Source organism: Macaca mulatta, chromosome 1 (assembly GCF_049350105.2).
Source record: "Macaca mulatta isolate MMU2019108-1 chromosome 1, T2T-MMU8v2.0, whole genome shotgun sequence".
Taxonomy (NCBI): Eukaryota; Metazoa; Chordata; class Mammalia; order Primates; family Cercopithecidae; genus Macaca; species Macaca mulatta.
The window spans coordinates 64,358,096-64,372,109 of NC_133406.1; the positions used below are offsets into that span (position 1 = coordinate 64,358,096).

Genomic DNA, 14,014 nt, shown 5'->3' on the forward strand with positions numbered 1-14,014 from the left:
TCTCATCCCTGATTTTTAGTTTACATGGGTGGTAATAACAGTAATAGAGAATTCACTGTTGTCCCAGATTTGTCCCAAAGTCACACAGGCAGCGAAGAGAAATTAGGTTTTCCTCAAAGGGACAGCTGTGTTCCCTGGAGACAAGGAGTTAAACACCTGGAATCCTGGCTCTTGGTAAATTAAGTTGCCTATTAAAATTACATTAAGTAATTTAAGTAATAAAAGTAAATTATGTTTTGCATATTAAAACTTCCAAGTGTCCATTCACCAATAAAAAAATCCTAATTGATTCAGTGACAAGGTTGCAAAAAGGAGAATTCCACACTGGCTTTCCAAACATTAGGCCTTCTGCAATGTTTGCCCAGCACCTATAGTGGCCTAGGGACCAGCCCCAATTCCTCCTAAACCTGTGACCCACTAGGCCTTTACTCTGAAGTATCCCAGCCACCAGGCCAATGTCAGAGGAGCCCAGAGGAGGACAGTGCCTACAACAGACCCCTGTACCCTTGACGTCCCATTTGGCCTCTCTTGGGATGTGCAATACATTTGGGGTCTTTTGCAGCACAGCTGCTGAGGAAGCCTCTTTCTTAAGGAACAGAGGAAAGCTATTTAGGAAATACTAAACATTTTAAGCTAGGGGAACTTTTGTATACCAGATGTCCTTGGATAAGAAAACATCAGTTATAACCTAAAAATTAATTAGTGGTGGACAAGTAGGAGCCAAGACCCCAGAGGATTCTGCACCATGGCATCCAGCCTCCTCCTGTGTAGGGCAAGAGCCCCCTTCTCCAGTGGGCACAATCCCACCTTCTCTGCTTACATCACAGACCTGCCTGCTCCCTGCTGGCTGATCCTATTGCAGGGAAAGCGGCCTGAACCTTGACTTCAGCAGGCCCTGATTCCTGAGCTGATTCCATCAGCAGCTCCAGAGCCACCCCACAGGGCTCCCAGACTGTTCCCCACTGGTGGGTCTGAGCTGCCAAGTTGCAGCAAGGCATAGGACAACTATACCAAGAAAGCTGCCATTTACTGAGAAAAAGGATCATTTTCACTAATTTTACCTGACAGCAACTGGCTGTAAATTGGATTCCTTACAAGAGTACCAACTATTTGGAAGCAAGGGTAAGCCAGATGAGAGATTCCCTTTTCCCTAGCCTTCCTTTTTCTTCCCTTCCCAGTGAGTCCTAATGGAGAAAATTAGTTTAATTCATTGAAACTTTACTGGAAGCTTTCTAGTCAGGCTCTGTGATTTTTAAGACAAATTAGACACAAGCACTCTGCCTTCAAGGAGCTCACAAACAAGTGGTATTTATGTTCTCTTAAAGTCTATATGACCACAGGGTACCCAAACTGATAATTCATCCATGGCTACCTACTATTTACTCCTTCACTAGCCTTCTCTTCCCTTCTACTGAAGCCCACACTCAAATCCCCTGAAAATATGGATCATTGGCATCTATATTTCAAATGTGACCAATGGTTTGAGAATTCTTTGCTGGACCTGGATGGCTTTTCAGATGAACAGGTGTGTTCACAGCCTCAGTAAGAGTCATGATATCTTCACCCATATACAGATGATTCAGGGATATGGGATTTTTACTTTTTCAAATGTCTCCATGCCCATTGCCTCATGTTACCTTCATACCAGTGCTGTAGGCAGTTATTGTTAACCCCTTTGCCAGGTGAGAAACCTGGAATACAGAGAGGTTAACTAACTTGTCCAGGCTCACACAGTTACCTTGCATGATTTAGTCTGTGGATGATGCTTTCCAACCACTAGGAAAAAATGGATGCAATAAATGATGTCAGGACAAATGCTTATCCATTTAGGAGGGAAAGTGTACCTCATATTTTCATAAAAAGAAATTCCAGATAAAGATCTAAATGTAAAACAAAACAAACAAAAACTATCACAAAACTAAGCATGCTTTTACTATATAATCCAGCAATCACTCTCCTTGGTATTTATATAAATGAGTTGAAAATGTATATCCACACGAAAACCTACACATAGTCGTTTATAGTAGCTTTATCCAGAATTGACAAGACATGGAAGCAAACAAGATGTTCTTTCGTAGGTGAATGGATAAATAAACTGTGGTACATGCAGATGATGAAATATTCTTTACCACTGAAAAGAAATGAGCTATCAAGCCTTTAAAAGACATGCAGGGCATGCCTGTAATCCCAGCACTTTGGGAGGCCGAGGCGGGCGGATCACGAGGTCAGGAGATCGAGACCATCCTGGCTAACACGGTGAAACCCCGTCTCTACTAAAAATACAAAAAAAATAGCCGGGCATGGTGGCAGACGCCTGTAGTCCCGGCTACTCAGGAGGCTGAGGCAGGAGAACGGCGTGAACCCGGGAGGCAGAGCTTGCAATGAGCCAAGATCTCACCACTGCACTCCAGCCTGGGGGACAGAGCAAGACTCTGTCTCAAAAAAAAAAAAAAAAAAAAAGACATGCAGGGGCCAGAGTGGCTCACGCCTGTAATCCCAGCACTTCAGGAGGCCAAGGCGGGCAGATCACTTGAGGTCAGGAGTTCGAGACTAGCCTGGTCAACATGGTGAAACCCCATCCTACTAAAAATACAAAAAATAGCTGGGCGTGGTGGTGGGCACCTGTAATCCCAGCACTTTGAGAGGCCAAGACAGGTGGATCACTTGAGGTCAGTAGTTTGAGACCAGCCTGGCCCACACCCTGTTTCTACTAAAAATACAAAAATCAACCAGCTGTGGTGGCAAGTGCCTGTAATCCCAGGTACTTGGGAGGCTGAGGCACGAGAATTGCCTGAACCCAGGAGACAGAGTGAGCCAGGATGGCACCACTGCACTGCAACCTGAGCGACACAGCCAGACTCCATCTCAAAAAAAAAAAAAAAAAAAAAATCTGGAAAATTGCAAAAAGAGTAAATTTTAAGTGTTCTCACCATAAAAAAAGTATGTGAAGTAATGCATATGTTAATCAGTTCAATTTAGCCATTTTACAGTTTACATGTTTCAAAACAATATGTTGTACATGATAAATGTATACAATTTTTATTCATCAAATAAACACATAATATTTTGGCTAGGCATGGTGGCTCGTGCCTAAAATCCCAGCACTTTAGGAGGCTGAGGTAGGAAGATCACTTGAGGCTGGGATTTTAAGACCAGCCCAGTCAACATAGCCAGACCTTGTCTCTACTAAAAATAATTTTTTAAAATTAGTCAGTTGTGGCCGGTAGCAGTGGCTCACACCTATAATCCCAGCACTTTGAGAGGCCAAGGCAGGTAGATCGCCTGAAGTCAGCAGTTTGAGACCAGCCTGGCCAACATGATGAAACTCTGTCTCTATTAAAAATACAAAAATTAGCCAGGTGTAGTGGTGGGCGCCTGTAATCCCAGCTACTCGGGAGGCTGAGGCAGGAGAATTGCTTGAATCTGGGAGGTGGAGGTTGCAGTGAGCCGAGATAGCACCACTGCACTCCAGCCTGGGCAACAGAGTGAGACTCCATCTAAAAAAAAAAAAAAATTTAGTCAATTGCATAGAAACAAGTAGATCCAGAAAAAAAAAAAATTAGTTGAGTTTGGTGATATGTACCTGTACAAGTCCTAGCTACATAGGAGGCAGAGGCAGGCGGCTTGCTTGAGCCTAGGAGTTTGAGGTTGCAGTAACTATGATTGTACCACTGCACTCCAGCCTGAGTGACAGAGCTAGACCCCATTAAAAAAAAAAAAAAATATATATATATATATATATATATATATATGACATGTTAAGAAAATGAAAAGATTAGCTATGGACTGGGTAAAAAGATTTATATCTGTAATATATAAAGATCTGTCAAAACTTAATGATAAGGAAACAACCCAATAAAAATTGGACAAAAGATTTGAACAGGAACTTCACCAAAGAAACTAGTTAAATGACAATTAGGCACATGAAAAGATTCTCAACATAATCATTAGAAAATGCAAATTAAACACAATTAAATACCATACACATTTATTAGAATGGTTAAAACAAAATCAAAGGCCAGGTATGGTGGCTCATGCCTATAATCTCAGCACTTTGAGAGGGCAAGATGGATGGATCACCTGAAGTCAGGAGTTTGAGATCAGCCTGGCCAACATGGGAAACCCTGTCTCTACTAAAAATATATTACCAAAAAAAAAAAAAAACAGTGCTGGGGGTGGTGTTGGGCACCTGTAATCCCAGCTACTCGGGAGGCTGAGGCAGGAGGATCCCTTGAACCCAGGAGGCGGAGGTTGTAGTGAGCCAAGATTGTGCCATTGCACTCCAGCCTAGGTGACAGCAAGATTCTGTCTCAAAAAAAAAAAAAAAAAATTGACAATAAATATTAAGTTGTGGCAAGGATGTGGAACAACCGGAACTCTTAGGCATTGCTGGTGGGAATGCAAAATGATAAACTTTGGAAAACAGCCAGGTGCCGTGGCTCATACCTGTAATCCTAGCATTTTGGGAGGCCAAGGCGAGTGGATCGCTTGAGCCCAGGAGTGGGCAACATGGTGAAACTCTGTCTCTAAAAAACTACCAAAAAATTAGCTGGGGATGGGGTGAGGGGGTGGCTGAGGTGGGAGGATCGCTTGGGCTCAGGAGGCAGAGGTTGTAGTGAGCCAAGATCCCACCACTGCACTCCAACCTGGGTGACACAGTGAGAACTTGTCTCAAAAAAAAAAAAAAAAAAAAAGAGACCGGGCAAGGTGGCTCATGCCTGTAATCCCAACACTTTGGGAGGCCGAGGTGGGCGGATCATGAGGTCAGGAGATTGAGACCATCCTGGCTAACCCAGTGAAACTCCGTCACTCCGTCTCTACTAAAAAATAGAAAAAATTAGCCGAGCATGGTGGCGGGCACCTGTAGTCCCAGCTACTCAGGAGGCTGAGGCAGGAGAATGGCGTGAACCCTGGAGCCGGAGCTTGCAGTGAGCCGAACTCGCCCACTGCACTCCAGCCTGGGCGACAGAGCAAGATTCCATCTCAAAAAAAAAAAAAAAAAAGAGAAAGAAAACTTGTGTTTATACAAATCTGGACATAAATCATACCGAAGCTTTTTCATAATTGCCAAACCCTAGAAACAATTCAAATTTCAAATGTCATATATACAGGACAAAGATCACAACAAAAAAGGGTAGCATCACTGTGCTTTCGGGCTAACCAGTACTTTGCTGGTGAATTGGATGTCGGGGGAAGGGGAACTCTGACTTAGAGTGCTTACCCATTTCTGCAGTGTAAATACTCCTACCATGGCCTATTTCAAGTTAGGTTTAACAAACTGCAGCTTGCAAAATTCTATTTAACAATCAGCTTGACCAAGTTATATAATCTCTCTGAGCATCAGTTTTCTGTAAAATATGAATGGATAAAACTGCCTGGCCAGGCATGGTGGCTCACACCTACCTGTAACCTTGGCATTTTGGGAGGCCGGGGCAGGAGGATCCTTTCAGCTCAGGAGTTTGAGGCTAGCCTAGGCAACATGGCAAAACCCTATCTCTAAAAATATACAAAAAATTAACTTAGTGTGATGGCATGAACCTGTAGTCCCAGCTACTCGGGAAGCTAAGGCAGGATAACTGCTTGAACCCAGTAGGTCGAGGCTGCAGTGAGCTGAGATAGCATCACCGCACTCCAGCCTGGGCAACAGAGTAAGACCCTGTCTCAAACAAAACAAAACACAAACAAAACTGTCTAACTTCATTGTAGTGAGGATTAAATGGAGTAATATGCATCAGACTCTTAGCACAGGGTCTAGCAGGTAGTAAACACTCAAAGGGTAGCTATTATTATATTGATTGCTTAGGCCTTAATATAGAATACTCAGCTGCTTAAAGCAGAGAAAAAAACCAAAATCATACAACCAGTGTCCAAAGTCTGCAGCACATGAAATAGAACGCTCTAAAGGATCATTATGATGGTGATTGGTTGGAGGTTCTGAACAATTTTCCCATGTTAAGCTTCTCCAAGTCCTGAGGTAAGGAGGGAAACAGAAGAGTTTCCAACCATAATGATGGATTATGATGGATTCTGGCTTTCTAGTCAATTCTTGCTCATTTGCACTCGGAGACAAGAAAGAAAAACTTTTGAGAATACATGGCCAATGAGAGTGGAAGAGGCTCTGAAATCAGGGAATCATCTGTTATTGCTGTATGCAGATATGTAGCTGTTATGCATTATTCCCAGGTTCAAGGTTCTTAAACCTTAGAAAAGGTTACAATTTTGGCAATTTAAAGTGTGGTCCTATTTCATTTAATCTGGAATCACGGGACTCATTCTGTTTTCTCCCACATATCAGCCACAGGGCTTGGTCATAGTTGCTTCACAAATGCCTGTGGACTTGAATTCCACATTAGAGCTCAAAGGTTCCTCAAGAGCTCCTAATCCCAGGATGGCAAATAAGCTTTATGTACCATGTCAACTCTCCCAGGTTGGTACCAGCTGACTAGAGAGCCATGCTGAGGATTCTGAAGCCAAATCTGAGGAGCTGAGAAAAGGTTGTAATTAAAGGGCATGCTGTTTTCTCGGCCCCAGAAGGGAGAGTGGTGATGCATAGGCTGTTTATTGCCAATGATACCCTAATCTCACCCTTCATGTACAGCAGAACAACCTGCAAGTCAAAAGTAGAGACCCAGGATAAAAAATAAAAGTATTCTAAAAACTTTTAGATAAAGTCATGGGTAACAAAGCTTTCATGGGTCATTGTGGGAAAAGTAGCATTTTCTTTCTCTAAACTTTGAGGTCAGACCATAATCTTCTAAAGTATCTTTTAAAAGTATTCCTTGGGTGCCGGGTGCGGTGACTCACACCTGGAATTCTAGCACTTTGGGAGGCCGAGGCGGGAGGATCACCTGAGGTCAGGAGTTCTAGACCAGCCTGGCCAACATGGCAAAACCTCCATCTCTACTAAAAATACAAAACTTAACTGGGTGTGATAGCACATGCCTGTAAAAAAAAAAAAAAAAATGTGAGGCCTCACTGAAAAAATGAAAATGGAGGAGAGAGATGGGTGGACGACAATTATCCTACTGCTCTCGCTGCTAATCTTATTAGTTCTAGAGCCACACCTAGGGCTGCTTCCCACTCACCTCTGACCACCACACCTCATCCTCCCTCCCTGTCCATCGTTCACTAGAGGGTCGTAATCCAGTGGTTCTCAAAATGTGGTATCTAGAGCCGCAGTGACATCAGCTGGGATTTTGTCAGAAAACCAAATTATCAGATATTACCCTATACCTACAAAATAAGGAGTTTTTTTTGGGGGGGGGGTTGTTTGTTTTTCTTTTGAGATGCAATCTCGCTTTGCCGCCCAGGGTAGAGTACAGCTGTGCAATCTTGGCTCACTGCAATCTCGCCTCCCAGGTTCAAGTGATTCTCCTGCCTCAGCCTCTCAAGTAGCTGGGATTACAGGCACTCACCACCACGACCGACTGATTTTTGTGTTTTTAGTAGAGGCAGGGTTTGGCCATGTTGGCCAAGCTGGTCTCAAACTCCTGACCTCAAGTAATACACCTGTTCGGCCTCCCAAAGTGCTGGGATAACAGGTGTGAGCTACTGTAACTGGCCCTGTGCTTTTTTCAATAATAGCTTTATCGAGACATAGTTCATTGCCCTACAGCTCACACATTTAAAGTGGACAATTCAATAGCTTTTAGAATATTCACAAAGTTGTGCAACCATCACCACAATCAACATTTTAGAACATTTTCATCACCCTCAAAAAAACCCTGTACCCATTAGCAGTTACTCCTCGATTTTCCTCAGCTGCTCAGTCCTAGACAACCACTGATCAACTTTCTGTTCCTATTGATTTGCCTTTTCTGGACATTTCATATAAATAGAATTATACAATGCATGCATTTGTGACTGGTTTCTTTCATTTAGTTCACTGTTTTCAAGGCTTATCCATGTTGAGCCTTTTATGTACATGTGTCAGTACTTCATTTCTTTTCATTGCTAAAGAATATTCCATTGTATGTGTACATGACATTTTGTTACCCATTAGTCAGCTGATAGACATTTGGGTTTTGTAGCCACTTTGAGGCTACGAATGATGCTATGAACATTCATATACAAGTTTTTGTGTGAACACGTTTTTATTTCTTTGGGGTATATACATAGGAGTGAAATTGTTGGGTCATATGGTAACTCTATATTTAACATTTTGAGGAACTCCCAGAATGTTTCCCAGGTTGTTTCATATTGTTTTTGGTATTATGCTGTCTCATACTGGTTTTGATTTGCATTGCCCTGATGGCCAATGATGTTGAGCATATCTTCGTGTGCTCATTGTCCATTTGTATATCTTCTTTGGAGAAATGCCTATTCAGATTCTTTGCCCATTTTTTTTTTTTTTTTTTTTTTTTTGAGACGGAGTCTCGCTCTGTCACCCAGGCTGGAGTGCAGTGGCTGGATCTCAGCTCACTGCAAGCTCCGCCTCCCGGGTTCACGCCATTCTCCTGCCTCAGCCTCCCGAGTAGCTGGGACTACAGGCGCCTGCCACCTCGCCCGGCTAAGTTTTTGTATTTTTAGTAGAGACGGGGTTTCACTGTGTTAGCCAGGATGGTCTCGATCTCCTGACCTCGTGATCCGCCCGTCTCGGCCTCCCAAAGTGCTGGGATTACAGGCTTGAGCCACCGCGCTCGGCCGCCCATTTTTAAATTGAGTTATTTGTCTTATTATTGAGTTGTAAGAGTTCTTCATTTATTCTAGTTACAAGTCCTTTATCAAACATATGATTTGCAAAAATTTTCTCCCATTATGTGGATTGTCTTGGTATTTTCTTGATGGTATCCTTTGAAGGACAAAAGTTTTATATTTTGATGTATTCTAATATACATTTTGTTTTTGTTGTTCATAGTTACTTGTGCTTCTGGTGTCATGTCTAAAAAACCACTACCTAATTCAAGGTGATGAAGATTTATGTCTCTGCTTTTTTGTAGATGTTTGACAGCTTTTGCACTTACTTTTAGGTTTTTGATCTATTTTGAGTTACTTTTTGTAAACAGTGTGAGGTAGGGAGTCAAACTTTATACTTTTGATATAGATATCAAGTTGTCCCACAACCCTTTGTTGAAAAGACTACTTATTTCCCCATTGAATTGTCTTGTCAAAAATCAATTTGCCGGCCGGGCATAATGGCTCACATCTGTAATCCCAGTGCTTTGGGAGGCTGAGGCAGGTGGATCACTTGAGGCCAAGAGTTTGAGACCAGCCTGGCTGATATGGTTTGGCTCTGTGTCCCCACCCAAATCTCACCTTGAATTGTAATAATCCCCACGTGTCAAGTGTGGGACCAGGTGAAGATAATTGAATCATGGGGGCAGTTCCCCCCGCATGCTGTTCTCTTGATAGTGAGTTCTCACGAAATCTGATGGTTTTATAAGGGGCTTCTCCTTTTGCTCGGCACTCATTTTCTCTCCTGCTGCCCTGTGAAGAGGTGCGTTCTGCCATGATTGTTAGCTTCCTGAGGCCTCCCAAGCCCATGCAGAACTGAGTCAATTAAATATCTTTTCTTTATACATTACCCAGTCTCAGGTATTTCTTCATAGCAAAATGAGAATGGTCTAATACACTGGCCAACATAGTGAAACCCCCTCTTTACTAAAAATACAAAAATTAGCCATGTGTGGTAGCATGCGCCTGTAATCCCAGCTCTTTGGGGGACTGAGGCATGAGAATCACTTGAACCCAGGAGGCGGAAGTTGCAGTAAGCTGAGATCACACCACTGCACTCCAGCCTGGGCAACACAGCAAGACTCTGTCTCAAAAAAAAAAAAAATCAATTAGCCGTAAATGTGAGGCTTTATTTCTGGATTCTCAATTCTATTGATCTTATGCCAGTACCAAGTGTTTTGATTACTATAGCTCTGCAGTAAGTGTTGATATCAGAAAGTGTGATTCTTCCAACTTTGGTCTTCTTTTTTAAGATTGTTTTGGTTATTCTTGGTCCCTTGAATTTCTGTATGAATTTTAGGATCAGCTTGTCAATTTCTGTAAAGAAGACAACTGGGATTTTGATACAGATTGCATTGAATCTGTAGATCAATTTGGCAAATATTGTCCCCTTAGCAATATTAAATCTTTCAGTCCCTGAACATGAGATCTCTTTCCATTTATTTAGGTATCATTTAATATCTTTCAATGATGTACTTTTTAGTTATTTGCTTAAATTTATTCCTAAGTATTTTCTTTATTATGCCATTGTAAAATGAATTGTTTTCTTAATTTTATTTTCAGATTGTTCATGCATGCATATAGAAATACAATTGATCTTTGTGTATTGATCTTGCATCCTACAGCCTTGCTGAACTCATTTATTAGGTCTAATATTTTTCAGTGGATTCCTTATGATTTTCTACAAGTATAGATAGATACAATGTGACAGATACAAGATTATGTCATCTGCAAAAGCAGTGCACTTTAAGAGGCCTTCCAGGTGATTCTTATGCAAGTTAAAGTTTGAGAAACATCACATTAATCTAATTTCTTTCTAAAGTTTCAGCGAAACTAGACTCCCATTGAATCTCTTTCTTGTTTCACTTAGATACTGTATCTGTAAGCAGTAAGCATGTAGGCTTTAATGTAGAAGCAGTATAGTGTGGCATGATAGCATAGGAGGGCTAGGAAATATAAATAGCAATGTATTGGCAGCTGTGACTTTTCCAACTACTATTCCTTTAATTTTTCAAAACTGCCTTCTCAGTACTATACTTCCACTGTTAGAAGACAAGAGGGCCAAAAAGGTCATAAGTAAAATTTAGGGATATGAGAATTTAAGTAGTATTCCAGATGATTGAACAATTCCAACTCTTAGGTATTTATCTATAGTGGGTTGAATAGTGTCTCTCCAAAATTCATGTCCACCTAGAATCTCAGAATGTGACCTTATTTGGAAACAGAGTCTTTGCAGACATCATAGTTAAGCTAAGATAAGGTCAAACTGGATTAGGGTGGGCCCTAAATCCAATGACTATTGTCCTTATAAAAGGAGGAGAGGACACACGGAGACAGAGACAGAAGAACGAAGACCCTGTGACAATGGAGACAGAGACTGAAGTGATGTATCTACACGCTAAATAATGCCAAGGATTGCCAGCAGCCACCAGAAGCTGTGAGAGAGGCATAGAAGATTCTCAGAGTCTCCAGAAGGAACCAGCTTTGCCAATACCTTGACTTTAGACTTCTGGCCTATTGAAGGAAAGGCCATGTGAGCTCACATGGGGAAGGCACCCATCTGCAAACCAGAGGTGGGCCCTCACCAAGACCCAACCATGCTGGCACCCTGATCTCGAACTTCTAGCCTCCAGATCTGTGAAAGAATAAATGTCTCTTGTTTAAACCACCCAGTCTATGTTATTTTTGTTATGGTAGCCTGAACTGACTAATATATACATGCTGTATAATTTCATTTATATGAGGTTTAAGAACAAGCAAAACTAATCTATGATGGTTGTCTCTGGGATGAGATAATTAACTGGAGAGGGGCACAAGGGAACTTTCTGGAGTTATGGAAATATTCCGTATCTTGATTTGGTGTATGTTGCACAGAGGCACACACTTGCTGAAACTCATCACAATATGCATTTAAGAGCTGTGCATTTTGCTGGGTATAAAATTTATCTTAAAAATTAGTCAATAAAAAATTCAAAAACTAAAAAAAAAAGATTTAGGGAATAAGATTATATGCACTTGAGTAGGTGTGAGGTTATGTGAGTTTGTAAGAGGGAAAGAGGAAAAGTTACTTAGGATGATTTTTCTAAGATTAGGTTTCAAGTCTAATTTAAGGAATTACAGCTGAAGATTTTATTCCTTCCATGTAGTATTAAGATTTAACAAATAAAATCATGAAGTGCCCAGTTAAATTTGAATTTCAGATAAACATCGAATCATTTTTTAGTATATTATATTCCAAATATTACAGGGGACACACTTATACTAAAAATTAAACATTATTTATCTGAGATGTAAATTCAGCTGGGCATTCTGTATTTTTTTTGGCAACCCAACTACACACATCCTAGTCATACAGTAGGGATATGCTGAGCTTGTGAGGTCCAGCCCAAGAAAGGCAGGTAGAGCCAAAAATGAGAGGACTATTTAGGAAAAGCGGACGGAAGCTGTCAAGTTTCTGTAAAGGGTACAGATTCAATGACTGTGAGCTGAGAACATGATTCTTTGTAAGTGAAAAACAAAGACAGGCAGGAGAAAGGGGGGGCCTCCATGGAGATCATGGGGTGTGGATGAGGATCTGGTTCCTTCTGTACATCTAGCAAAGGGCCTTGCCTATAAAAAACATTTGTTAAATACAATCTGTTTGATTTTGGTGCACACATCTGGAGGAAAAGAAGCTGAAACTGTGGTTTTTGGATCACTTCAATGTTGATTGTATTTCCTAAGAAGTTCAGGTAGTTTACAGGTAAAGCTATTTGGTTTTTTTTGTTTTGTTTTGTTTTGTTTTGAGACAGAGTCTTGCTCTGTCACCCAGGCTGTACGGCAGTGGTGCAATCTCAGCTCACTGCAACCTCTGCCCCCTGGGTTCAAGCAGTTCTCCTGCCTCAGTCTCCCAAGTAGCTGGGATTACAGGTGTGTGCCACCTTACCCAGCTAATTTTTTTTTTTTTTGTCTTTTTAAGTAAAGATGGGGTTTCACTATGTTGGTCAGGCTGGTCTCAAACTCCTGACTTCGTGATCCACCCACCTTGGCCTCCCAAAGTGCTGGGATTACAGGCATGAACCACCGTGCCTGGCCTAGCTATTTGTTTAATCAAAGACTATATGAGTGTAGGCAATGTCTTGGAGTACCATTGTTCTTTTAGAGGCTGGATTTTAAAAAATCAAATTTCCTTTCCAGTTCTCTCCAGTTCCTAGGGCTATGACACCTCTGGGGAAAGATGATATGAAGACATATTGCTCTTACTTCAGTGGACCTTTCTTGATCTTCATGTTCAATATTATTAAGGAGCACGCACTGGATAAAACTAGAGTTCTTTAAAGGTGTCTCCCTCATTGAAAACTGTGATTTCCCAATTCAGTAGTGGTATCTATATCTCAGGAGAGCAGCTGTGGAGCTTCCAGATAGCTGAATGCATGGAGGTTCCTAGACAGTGGCATGCCCAGAGAGGGCATGGAATCTCTGCACTGCTTCCCCAATGCCTCACCCTAGGCATCTCTTCATCCGTATTCTTTGTAATATAAAACAGCAAACATAAGGCTGTGAAGATACCTGTGAAAAGTTCTCATCCCTATTGCAAGCCAACGAGAATGCAATTGATGTGGTTTGTCTGTGTCCCTACCCAAATCTCATCTTGAATTGTAGCTCTCATAATCCCCATGTGTCATGGGAGGTACCTGGTGGGAGGTAATTGAATCATGGGAGCAGGTCTTTTCCATCCTGTTTGCGTGATAGTGAATAAGCCTCACAAGATCTGATGGTTTGATAAAGGGGAGTTCCCCTGCACATGCTCTCTTGCCTGCTGCCATGTAAAACATGCCTTGCTCCTCCACCTTCCCCTATGAATGTGAGGCCTCCCCAGCCATGTGAAACTGTGAGTCAGTTAAACTTCTTTCCTTTATAAATTACCCAGTCTTGGGTATGTCTTTATCATCAGCATGAAAATGAACTAATACAGCAATCTGACAGAATGTTCTCATCATGGAGTCTTTATTAGACACAGGCTAGCATGAGTTAATGCCACTTAAAAACCTGCAAGGTACCAATGCTCCTGGGAGGAACAGCAGCTTTGATCCCTAAACATTGGTGCAGCTGAGCTTATTAGAGGTTTTCCAGACATTAACAAGAGGCTGTGACAGTACTGAGACCCTGAAGATGGTGAAAAGGAGCCTGGAACCTGGAGGCCACCGACTTTTACAGGATTCTGGAAATCCTGGTCTCAATCCAAAGCTAGAATACAGAAAGACATCCTCTCAAATCCCTTTACCTTAAAGCATAATTTTAAAAATTGGATTGGTATCAACTATTAAAACCATCACACACAAGAAGAAGAGAAAGAAGAGGA

At 41.7% G+C, this 14,014-nt stretch overlaps 1 long non-coding RNA gene across 1 annotated transcript in view; it reads right to left on the reverse strand.

Moving 5' to 3' along the window:
• LOC144341440 (uncharacterized) overlaps positions 1-5,014 on the reverse strand; it is a 59,398-nt gene extending 54,384 nt beyond the window's left edge. The window contains exon 1 of the long non-coding RNA XR_013418365.1: positions 4,700-5,014. This is a non-coding gene — a long non-coding RNA (uncharacterized LOC144341440). The remainder of the gene's footprint in view (positions 1-4,699) is intronic.
• Between the last annotated feature and the right edge of the window lie 9,000 nt (positions 5,015-14,014).